The following is a 10,859-nucleotide window of genomic DNA, read 5'->3' as shown; positions in this document are numbered from 1 at the left end:
CCATTGCACCGCAGAACGAGAAGAAGCTACGTCTGTTAAGAACAATGGCAGGGTGTGTGTCTTTTGTCCTAACAGCTCGTGCGCGATGTCTAAAAATAGAAGTCTCGAGGTACTTGCTCGGCCTGAGAGTAGAGTACCTTATTATAGCTGTAGACCACACTATCTACAGAGAGTTTCTATCAATTATTCGTAGCCATCTATTTATCACCACACCGATGCTGGCACTAAGACACTAGACTTAAGCAAACAAGTAATGCTCACCAGAAGTGGCGCTCTAGTGGCCGGACTTATGCAGGCTACTTAAATCAGTTTACCAAATTTTTACCAGCACGTACACATGTGCAACCAGTTGGAGACAATCATGCCCAGTCGTGCCTCTTCAGTGACTGGTCTTGGTGTGGACCATGATAGTTCGTTGGTGATGCTGACACCAACGAACTTTAACTCTTGACGTCTCCTCACTACAGCCCCGTCAACTGGTAATGGGGCCTGTTTGGCCCCTCCTTTCCTGTAGTCACACCTCAGCTCCTTGTCTTCCTCACATTGAGGGAGAGTTGTTGTCCTGGCACCCACTGCCAGTTCTCTGACGTCCTCCTATAGGCTCCCTTATCGTTGCTCGGGTATCAGGCCTACCACTGTTGTGTCGCACAAACTTAATGATGTGTTGATGCGTGTTTGCCATGCAGTCGTGGGTGAACAGGGAGTACAGGAGGGATAACTACACTGCCTGGTATGGCAACTGCTCGGCATCTGACTGTAAGCGGCACAGGTTCACTAACTACTTCTCGCCTGGTTCACTAACTACGTCTCAGATGAGTTCAGTGTGTAAATCGGAGGCCTGTTGTTCCGACCTCTGCAGTCTCTATAGGGGTCCACAGGGTTCAATTCTCGGGCTGACTCTTTTCTCTGTATATCATGATGTCGCTCTTGCTGCGGGTGATTCTTTGATCCACCTCTACGCAGACGACACCATTCTGTTATACACTGGCCCTCTTTGGACACTGTTAACAAACCTCCAGAACGAGCTTCAACGCCACTAAAACACTCCTTCCGTGGCTCCAAGCTGCTCTTATAATGCTAGTAAAACGAAATGCATGCTCTTCACACCAATCACGCCCGCAGCCCCGACTAGCATACTACTCTGGACGGTTCTGACTTAGAATATGTGAACAACTATAAATACCTAGGGTCTGGCTAGACTGTAAACTCTCCTTCAGACTCACATTAAGCATCTCCAATCCAAAGTTAAATCTAGAATCGGCTTCCTATTTGCCAACAAAGCCTCCTTCACTCATCTGCTGCCAAACACCTCGTAAAACTGATATCCTACTGATCCTCGACTTGGTGATGCATTTACAAAATAGCCTCCAACACTCTACTCAAGCAAATTGGATGCAGTCTATCACAGTGCCATCCGTTTTTGTCACTAAAGCACCCTATACTACCCACCCATGCGACTTGTATGCTCATCGTTGGCTGGTCCTCGCTACATATTCGTCGCCAAACCACTGGCTCCAGGTCATCTATAAATCTTTGCTAGGTAAAGCATCCACTATCTCAACTCACTGGTCACCATAGCAACACCCATCCGCACACGTGCTCCAGCAGGTATATTTCACGGCCATCCCCAAAGCCAACACCTACTTTGGCCGCTTTCCTTCCAGTTCTCTGCTGCCAATGACTGGAACTAATTACAAAAATAAATAAAATAAATAAAATCACTGAAGTTGGAGAACTTATATCTTCCTCACTAACTTGAAGTGTCAACTGTCAGAGCAGCTTACGACGCTGCGCAGCTGTACACAGCCCATCTGTAAATTGCCCATCCAATCAACTACCTACCTCATCCCCATATTTGTTTTTCTGCTCTTTTGCACACCAGATATCTTCTACTTGCACATATCACTCCAGATGTAAGTTGCTAAATGTAATTACTTACTACTCGCACTATTCGCCTATTTTTTGCATACTTCTTACTCATTTGCACACAGTGTACACAGAATACAATTGTGATTGATTTGATATTCAAATTCCCTAGCTAGTCATATTAGTTCACAATAATTATTATTTTGATGGAAAACAGAATTTTGCTTCTTAAGTCTTTAGAAGTTAAGTCAATATTCACTCGATAACGTTATTGAAAAATGGTTTATTGGCTAAAAGTGCCAAGCCTTTTCTTGTTGCGAAAAAACGAACAATTGGGCTAGTTTTTAGGCCTTGTTTAGGCCTCGTTTTGAGTAATCAATTTCTGCCATACCTGGTAACCCTGACCGGCGTTTTGAGTAATCAATTTCTGCCAGACCTGGCAACCCTGACCGGGGTACCGGTATAGTAGTGCCCTAAAGTCGTGATAAACCCAGTCATTCTGGACAGAGGGTATGGCTGTTTAGTCTAAATTACACTATAGTGCCTGGAAATAAGATGACATTGCTAAACGAGTCAAATATTTAGTAGTAAACCACTAAATGTCATTAGCTAGCAAAGTTTGTCAAAAATAGCTAGCAATGCTAAACGGCAGCTACCGCAATTTCAGCTAACGTTTATACTGTATCTAAAGTCAATCTGGCGACATCAAAATGAGGACAAAAAGTTGTGCTACTAATTATTTGCATCCTTTTGAATGGCATTGTATTTCTAAGCCACTGTAACGCACTTTTGATTAAATCTTAATCAGTGCTCATTGACGATACAGTTTAGTAGAACGCTCAGTTGGGCATTAGTTCAAAACAATATTGTGATGAAACATGCAACCCACGAAGAGAGTGGAGTAATATAAGAACTCTCCTCCAGCGATATCACTCACCAACATGGGGTTTCCTTCCGTCAGAATCTTGGCGAAGGCCTCTGGGGATAGATCCTGTAGGGCCACTCCATTGATKGTCAGGAGCTTGTCTCCTTCTCTGAGGAGCAACAACACCACACACCTGTTTGTATTAGATATAGATTTTATCTTTTTGCATTGCAACTGCCAACCACAGGAGGAATCTCAATGAGTGTAGACTGCCTGCTGCCGCTCTGCTAATCATCAGATGGGGGACGGAGAGGAGGTAGTCCACGTGGGTAACTGTGGGTGCCCTGCCTTGATTGGGTAACTGATTAATAAAACAATTCAAATAAACTTCATAATCAATAAATGTGATTGGTCAATACGTCGGTATGACATTTTTGTATTATTATAATTTTAACAATTTTTAAAATATATTTTTATCCAACCACCAGAGCCCGATCTCAATGTTCAATATACACCAGAGATTTAGCGACCAAAAATCWATAGTTTATTAAAAAAAATAACTGTGAATTAAGTTTTTATCACAAGCACATACAGGTGTCTGCCAAAATAAAGGAAACACCAACATAAAATGTCTTGAAGGGTGTTGCGCCACCACGAGCTGCCAGAACAGCTTCAATGCGCCTTGGCATAGATTCTACAAGTGGACCTAAACCACGGCAGGAAATTGCACCTGACACCATAACATGTCATTTGTAGCCAACTATAGGCCACAGATTGTTGCTTGTGTGCATAGACATACAATCCATAGAAGGATTTTGTCACCTCTTACCCTGACAATTTGACTGTTAAACTCATGGGTACACTAGCAATGGATGCCAGTCCTGACTTGAATGGGAACTGCCATCTATGGATTATATTTCTATGTTTGGTTARGACTGTCGGTTTGCCTTCTGCAGATTTCAAAATACAATATTGCGGGAAAAACGTACAGTTTGGAAAGCAAGTGAAAAGAGAAGTGCTGAAAAGAGAAGACTCATCTCTCTGTAGAACCAATAGAAACATTTTTACACAACAACACCCAATGTGTAGCTCATCTTGAGATAGGCTTATGCTACGACGGGCGCAACGGTCATCACCGTGAGTAGCCTATGGCTTCATCTTCATCATTAGGAAAGTCAGTGTGCCACTGGAAATTGTCTTTAGCAGCCTACTGTAGCCTATGATATATATATACTGTACATTGCCTCCAAATATTGTACAATCTGTGTGTCGCTTCATTGGCCGGGGCTATTGTTTGCTTGAATTCAAGACCAGTTTGATCTCAGTTTGTCAGTGTCAGAGTAGCCAGTCATTTCGGTCATTTGTGTGGTATTTAAAAAGATTCAGCTCATGTCTTCTGGCATGTCAATTATGTAGAATTGCATGATATGCATTTTTAAAAGGCAGATTTTTAAAAAGGGGATCTATAAAAATAAAACGAAGCCCTGGGGCCTATGATTTCTTAATTTGGCCCTGCACAGACCCCGTGGTTCAATCTACACAGACCCCGTGGTTCAATCTACACAGACCCCGTGGTTCAATCTACACAGACCCCGTGGTTCAATCTAAGACCATCCGTGGGTTCTTGGATAGTCTATTCACAGACCCCTGATGGTTCAAATACTACACAGACACCGTGATTTCATACTAGACATACAGAACCCCCGATGGATCATAAATTTACCAGACCCTGGAGTAAAAAACAATACATCTTTTTATGACATTCAGGGGTGGAATTACCAAATTATAACTCTGTGACCCCACCCCTGACATTAAACCAAAAACTATTTCCTTACATCATAAAGGGGTTTTACTATGGAAAGTCCCTCTTGTTTCCCCCTAAAATGTCTTCAACTCTCTATCCTCAAGAGGTTTCAACCTACAGTATATTCAAATTCTTCACAGAAAAACAGAGAGGTTATCAGAGGTTACCTGGCGAAGGCTCCTCCCTCGTTCTTGAACTTGAGGATCTTCTCCACTTCATAGTGGTGTTTCCCATCCTCCTCTGTGTGCAGTATAGAGATACCTCCCTTCACAGGTGAATCCTATTGGACCAGAATGGAAAACATAGCAACTCACATTACCAAACATAGTTCGAAACAAAGCTTAGCCTCGACATGACAACTACTACTGTATCATTGTTGAAAAGACCAAAAGAGCATATCCCTGATCCTCACATTTCTACTACCCACATTGTTACAATTCAAAATAGAAAAGACAACATAAACTGGATGCAGTCATATCACTTACTTTGATATCCATTCCTTCTCTAGGTCTCCCCACTGGTAGTATGTAGGCAGTCTTCCCCACTGGTAGTATGTAGGCAGTCTTCCCACTGGTAGTATGTGGGCAGTCTTCCCACTGCTAGTGAGTGTTAGCAGTCTTCCTACTGGTAGTGTGTGAGGCAGTCTTACCGACTGGTAGTGGTGTAAGGTAGTCTCCCACTGGTAGTGTGTGGGCAGTGCCACAAGTCCTGACTTAAATAGCTTTGTATAGGAGGGTTGACCAGGCACTTCTGCATCATGTGACCCGAGCAGCCAGAGAGGAAGTAGGTACACTCACACAAGAGGGACTATTATTTTGCCAAAAGAGGATCTTCTGCAGAACGAGGAACTGGTTCATGAGTTGGTTAAAATTGAAAAACATAGATTACAAGGACACAGCTGTTTGAGTTTTAGCGGACATTACAGTCTGCTTGTGTAGACTAGCTATCCACTCATTAATCCTGCCCTGTCCTGTGTAGAAAATGTTGGCTTTCCAGGTATGCCATGGCTCATCAACATCATCACCACACACAGATCTGTGGCTTCGGTAGCTCCTTGTTAGCCTGGTCCCTAATCACTTTGTGCTGTCAGGCCCAACTCATATGGTCATTGTTTGGCAAGACAGCACACACAGACCGGGAAGCAGGCTAGCTTCTGTTGCAACAGGAAGAAATGACTCACTACAAACAGTTGAAGTCGAAGTTTACATACACTTAAGTTGGAGTCATTAACTAAGTTTTTCAACCACTCCACACAATTTCTTGTTAACAACTATAGTTTTGGCAAAATCGGTTAGGACATCTACTTTGTGCATGACACGAGTAAATTTTTCCAACAATTGTTTACGGACAGATTATTTCACTCATAATTCACTGTATCACAAATTCCAGTGGGTACAGAAGTTTACATACACTAAGTTGACTGTGCCTTTAACAGCTTGGAAAATTCCGAAAAATGATGTCATGGCTTTAGTAGCTTCTGATAGGCTAACTGACATCATTTGAGTCAATTGGAGGTGTACCTGTGGATGTATTTCAAGGCCTACCTTCAAACTCAATGCCTCTTTGCTTGACATCATGGGAAAATCAAAGAAAATTAGCCCGAGACCTCCAGAAAAATAATAATTGTGAACCTCCTCAAGTCTGGTTCATCCTCGTAGAGCAATTTCCAAACTCACTGAAGGTACCACGTTCATCTGTACAAACAATAGTACGCAAGTATAAACACCATGGGACCCGCAGCCGTCATACCGCTCAGGAAGGAGACGCGTTCTGTCTCCTAGAGAGGAACGCACCTTGGTGCGAAAAGTGCAAATCAGTCCCAGAACAACAGCAAAGGACCTCTTGAAGATGCTGGAGGAAACAGGTACAAAAGTGTCTATATCCACAGTAAAATGAGTCCTAAATCGACATAACCTGATAGGTCGCTCAGCAAGGAAGAAGCCACTGCTTCAAAACCGCCATAAAAAGCCAGACTACGGTTTGCAACTGCACATGTGGACAAAGATCGTACTTTTTGGAGAAATGTCCTCTGGTCTTGATGAAACAAAAATAGAACTATTTGTCCATAATGACATCGTTATGTTTGAAGGAAAAAGGGGGAGGCTTGCAAGCCGAGAACACCATCCCAAACGTGAAGAACGGGGGTGGCAGCAAATAATGTTGTGGGGGGTGCTTTGCTGCAGAGAGGGCCAGGTGCACTTCACAAAATAGAATGGCATCATGAGGCAGGACATTATGTGGATATATTGAAGCAACATCTCAAGACATCAGTCAGGAAGTTAAAGCTTGGTCGCAAATGGGTCTTCCAAATGGACAATGACCCCAAGCATACTTCCAAAGTTTGTGGCCAAATGGCTTAAGGACAACAAAGTCAAGGTATTGGAGTGGCCATCACAAAGCCCTGACCTCAATCCCATAGAAAATGAATGTGTGGGCTGAACTGAAAAAGCGTGTGCGAGCAAGGAGGCCTACAAACCTGACTCAGTTACACCAGCTCTGTCAGGAGGAATGGGCTAAAATTCCCCCAACTTATTGTGGGAAACTTGTGGAAGACTACCCAAAACATTTGACCCAAGTTAACAATTTAAAGGCAATGCAACCAAATACTAATTGAGTGTATGTAAACCTCTGACCCACTGGGAATGTGATGAAAGAAATACAAGCTGGAATAAATCATTCTCTCTACTATTATTRTGACATTTCACATTCTTAAAATAAAGTGGTGATCCTAACTGACCTAAGACAGGACATTTTTACTAGATTTAATATCAGGAATTGTGAAAAACTTAGTTTAAACGTATTTGGCTAAGGTGTATGTGTCACGCCCTGACCATAGAGAGCTCTTGATTCTCTATGGTGTTGTAGGTCAGGGCGTGACTAGGGGGGTGTTCTAGTTTTTTCCTTTTTCTATGTTGGTGAGCTTTGTATGGTTCCCAAGTAGAGGCAGCTGATTATCGTTGTCTCTAATTGGGGATCATACTTAAGTTCTCCATTGTTCCCACCTGGGTTGTGGGATATTGTTTGTGTTAGTGTGTTTGGGCACTACGTCTTCACGTTCTTTGTAGTTTTGTTGTTTTGTTTCTAGTTTCACTTTGTATTAAAAAGATGTGGAACTCAATTCACGCTGCGCCTTGGTCCGCTCATTTTGGAGAACGTGACAGTATGTAAACTTCCGACTTCAACTGTACATCACAATAGAGATGGTTGTTGAAGTGAACCCATGAAAGACCACATGTTTTTGGTTGACCGAGCTTCCTCAAAACATCTATTGACATGATGCTCGATTAGAGTTGTTTACACATTGAAATGCATCCCGTTAGTAACTAGACGTTGGRCGTTTGAAAGCTGAGTGCATTGTTGTTATTTCCAGAAGTGGAATTTWAAAAAAGCAGAAACATTTGAAGTTCTAGATCATTGAAGGTACAGGTGGTGGCTGAATTAACGTACAGAACTGAAGATTAGGGATGTTGATTTAAACAATAAAAGGTTTATGCATATAGGTGAGTGAACACACATGCGCACATGCACTAACACATACAAACACAATGACACACTGCCCCACTACCACAATACAGAGACGTTCCTTCACCTCCATGGGAAAGCCTAGAAAGGGGAACAGAGAGGGGAACTGAGATGATGACCCTGTAGACAGGAAGTCACATCACAATCACAGCTTCCTCTGTGAAGTCAACTGAAAATATGGGGTTCTCCCAGATTAACTTGAACATGTTGACCATTCACGGTGTGTGTGTCTGTGTGTGTCTGTGTAAGATACTTACACTACTGTTCAACAGTTTGTGATCACTTAGAAATGTCCTTGTTTTTTAAAGAAAAGCAAATGTTTTGTTCATTAAAATAACATCAAATTGATCCGAAATACYGTGTAGACATTGTTAATGTTGTAAATTACTATTACTTTTTTAATGGAATATCTACATAGGCCTACAGAGGCCCATTATCAACAACCATCACTCCTGCGTTCCAATGGCACCAACATATACTAAGGCGACAACACATATACTAAGGCTAAAAACATGACGAGTATCTAAAGGCTGAAAACAACATATACTAACGGCCTGACAACAATCATATACTAAGAGCTAGACAACAACATACCATACTGAAGGGCTAAACGACATATATCTAAGGCTGGAGAACAACTGTCTAAGGCTACACCATATCTAAGGTAAACATTGATAAACATAACATTAAGCTAAAACATTAAGGCTAAACAATCTACAACATACAACTATAAGGCTGAAAAAACATATCTAAGGCTGACAACAACATATACTAAAGGCTGACAACAACATAATAAGGCTGACAACAACATATACTAAAGGCTGAAAAACAAATTATTACTGAAGGCTGACAACACATTATACTAAGGCTGACAACAAACATATACTAAGGCTGACAACAATATACTAAAGGTGACAAACTTTAAACTAAGGCTAAAAACAATATACTAAGGCTAAAAACACATTATACTAAGGCTGACAAACAATTTAATACCTAAGGCTGAAAACAACATATACTAAGGAGCTAAAAACCAACATATACTAAAGCTGACAACAATTTATACTAAGGCCTGAAAAACAACATATACTAAGGCTACAACAATTTATACTAGGCTAAAACACATATACTAGGCTAAAAACAACATATACTAAGGCTGACAACAATTATACTAAGCTGACAACAATTATACTAAGGCTGAAAACAATTAAGGCTGAAAACAATTAAGGCTGAACAACTAAGGCTGAAAACAACATATAAAGGCTGAAAACAATTTATACTAAGGCTGAAAACATTAAGCTGAAAACAACTAAGGCCGAAAACAACTAAGGCTGAAACAACATATACTAAGGCTGAAAACAATTTATACTAAGGCTGAAAACAACATATCTAAGGCTGAAACATTAAGGCTGAAAACATTAAGGCTGAAAACAACTAGGCTGAAAACAACTAAAGATGAAAATGGTGGTACCAGCCCCACAGCTTGGTCAGTGGCTGTAACCCTATCTACCCCAGGCATCATCTATAGAACAGTTGAGTGTCATTGGCTACCGGGAGGGCTCTCAAAATAGCCTTGCCGTAAAAGCAGGGTGGGGGTGGGAGGGGGGGTTCTGAACTCTCTCACACTCTCACAGCTTATTACCTCTGTTATCTAAACTGACTTGATACTGTCCACCAATGATGCTCCCTGAACCTATAACATCATAGGATTGATATTGAAAAAAATATAACAGCACTTTAGTCATTTTTTAAGACCACTAGACTTGAACCAGCAACCTTCCTGGCTATTAGGCTCTAACCTCTTGGCTTACCTACCAATTGTACTATAGAGACGTCCTATAATATGAATACATGTGTAAACACACAACCTGGTCTCAGAGCATTTCATATTATTCTTTAACGTAAGTCCGAGACATTCCATTTAGCATGATTGTACGGTTGTCGTTGGTGGAAGGAGAAGAGGACAAAAGTGCAGCGTGGTACGTAATTCAATAATAATTTAATAAAGAATGAATACTGAACAAAAACAACAAACCAACAAACCGAACAGTTCTGGTAAGGTGCAAACAAAAACACTAAACAGAAAATACTACCCACAACCATAGTGGGAAAACAGGCTACCTAAGTATGATCTCAAATCAGAGACAACGATCGACACCGCCTCTGATTGAGAAACCATGCTAGGCTAAACACATAGAAAAATTAAAAAACGGACTAGAACCAAAACATAGAAACAACAGAATGCCCACCCCAACTCACGCCCTGACCAAACTAAATAAAGACATAAAAAAGGAACTAAGGTCAGAACGTGATAGTACCCCCCCCCCCAAAGTGCGGACCTCCGCCGCAAAACATGAACCTATAGGGGAGGGTCTGGGTGGGCATTTACCGCGGTGGCGGCTCTGGACGGGACGTGACGCCCACCCACTAGTCTCGGCCCACTTATGTGGCACCTTTAGAAGTAGCGACCCTCGCCACCGACCCGAATTGGAGACCCTAGTAGAGGGCAGCACTGGACTGACAGGCGCCTCTGGACTGACGGGCGCCTCTGGACTGATGGGCACCTCTGGACTGGACGGGCACCTCTGGACTGATGGGCGGCTCAGGCGGCTCCTGACTGAAGGGCGGCTCAGGCAGCTCAGGACAGATCGGGCGGCTCTGGCTTGTGGAGAGAGAACCTGGAGGGAGGAGACGGAGAGACAGCTTGGTACGTGGGGCTGCCACAGACCCACCAGGCTGGGGAGACCTACAGGACCGGGCTGTGGGGGAGCACTGGAGCTCTGGTGCGCAGCCTTGGCACCACTC

At 42.4% G+C, this 10,859-nt stretch overlaps 1 long non-coding RNA gene across 1 annotated transcript; it reads right to left on the bottom strand.

The window, feature by feature from the left end:
* Positions 1 to 2,803: 2,803 nt before the first annotated feature.
* On the bottom strand, positions 2,804 to 5,223 carry LOC112077590 (uncharacterized). Its single transcript, XR_002895438.2, has 3 exons — positions 5,021 to 5,223; positions 4,703 to 4,815; positions 2,804 to 2,900 (listed from the first exon to the last, which is right to left on the bottom strand). It is a non-coding gene; the product is annotated as an uncharacterized lncRNA (long non-coding RNA).
* Positions 5,224 to 10,859: the final 5,636 nt, after the last annotated feature.

Source organism: Salvelinus sp. IW2-2015, unplaced genomic scaffold (genome assembly GCF_002910315.2).
Source record: "Salvelinus sp. IW2-2015 unplaced genomic scaffold, ASM291031v2 Un_scaffold4722, whole genome shotgun sequence".
Lineage (NCBI taxonomy): Eukaryota > Metazoa > Chordata > Actinopteri > Salmoniformes > Salmonidae > Salvelinus > Salvelinus sp. IW2-2015.
Note: the sequence above shows the minus strand (reverse complement) of the source record. Positions and strands in the feature narration are given on the sequence as shown.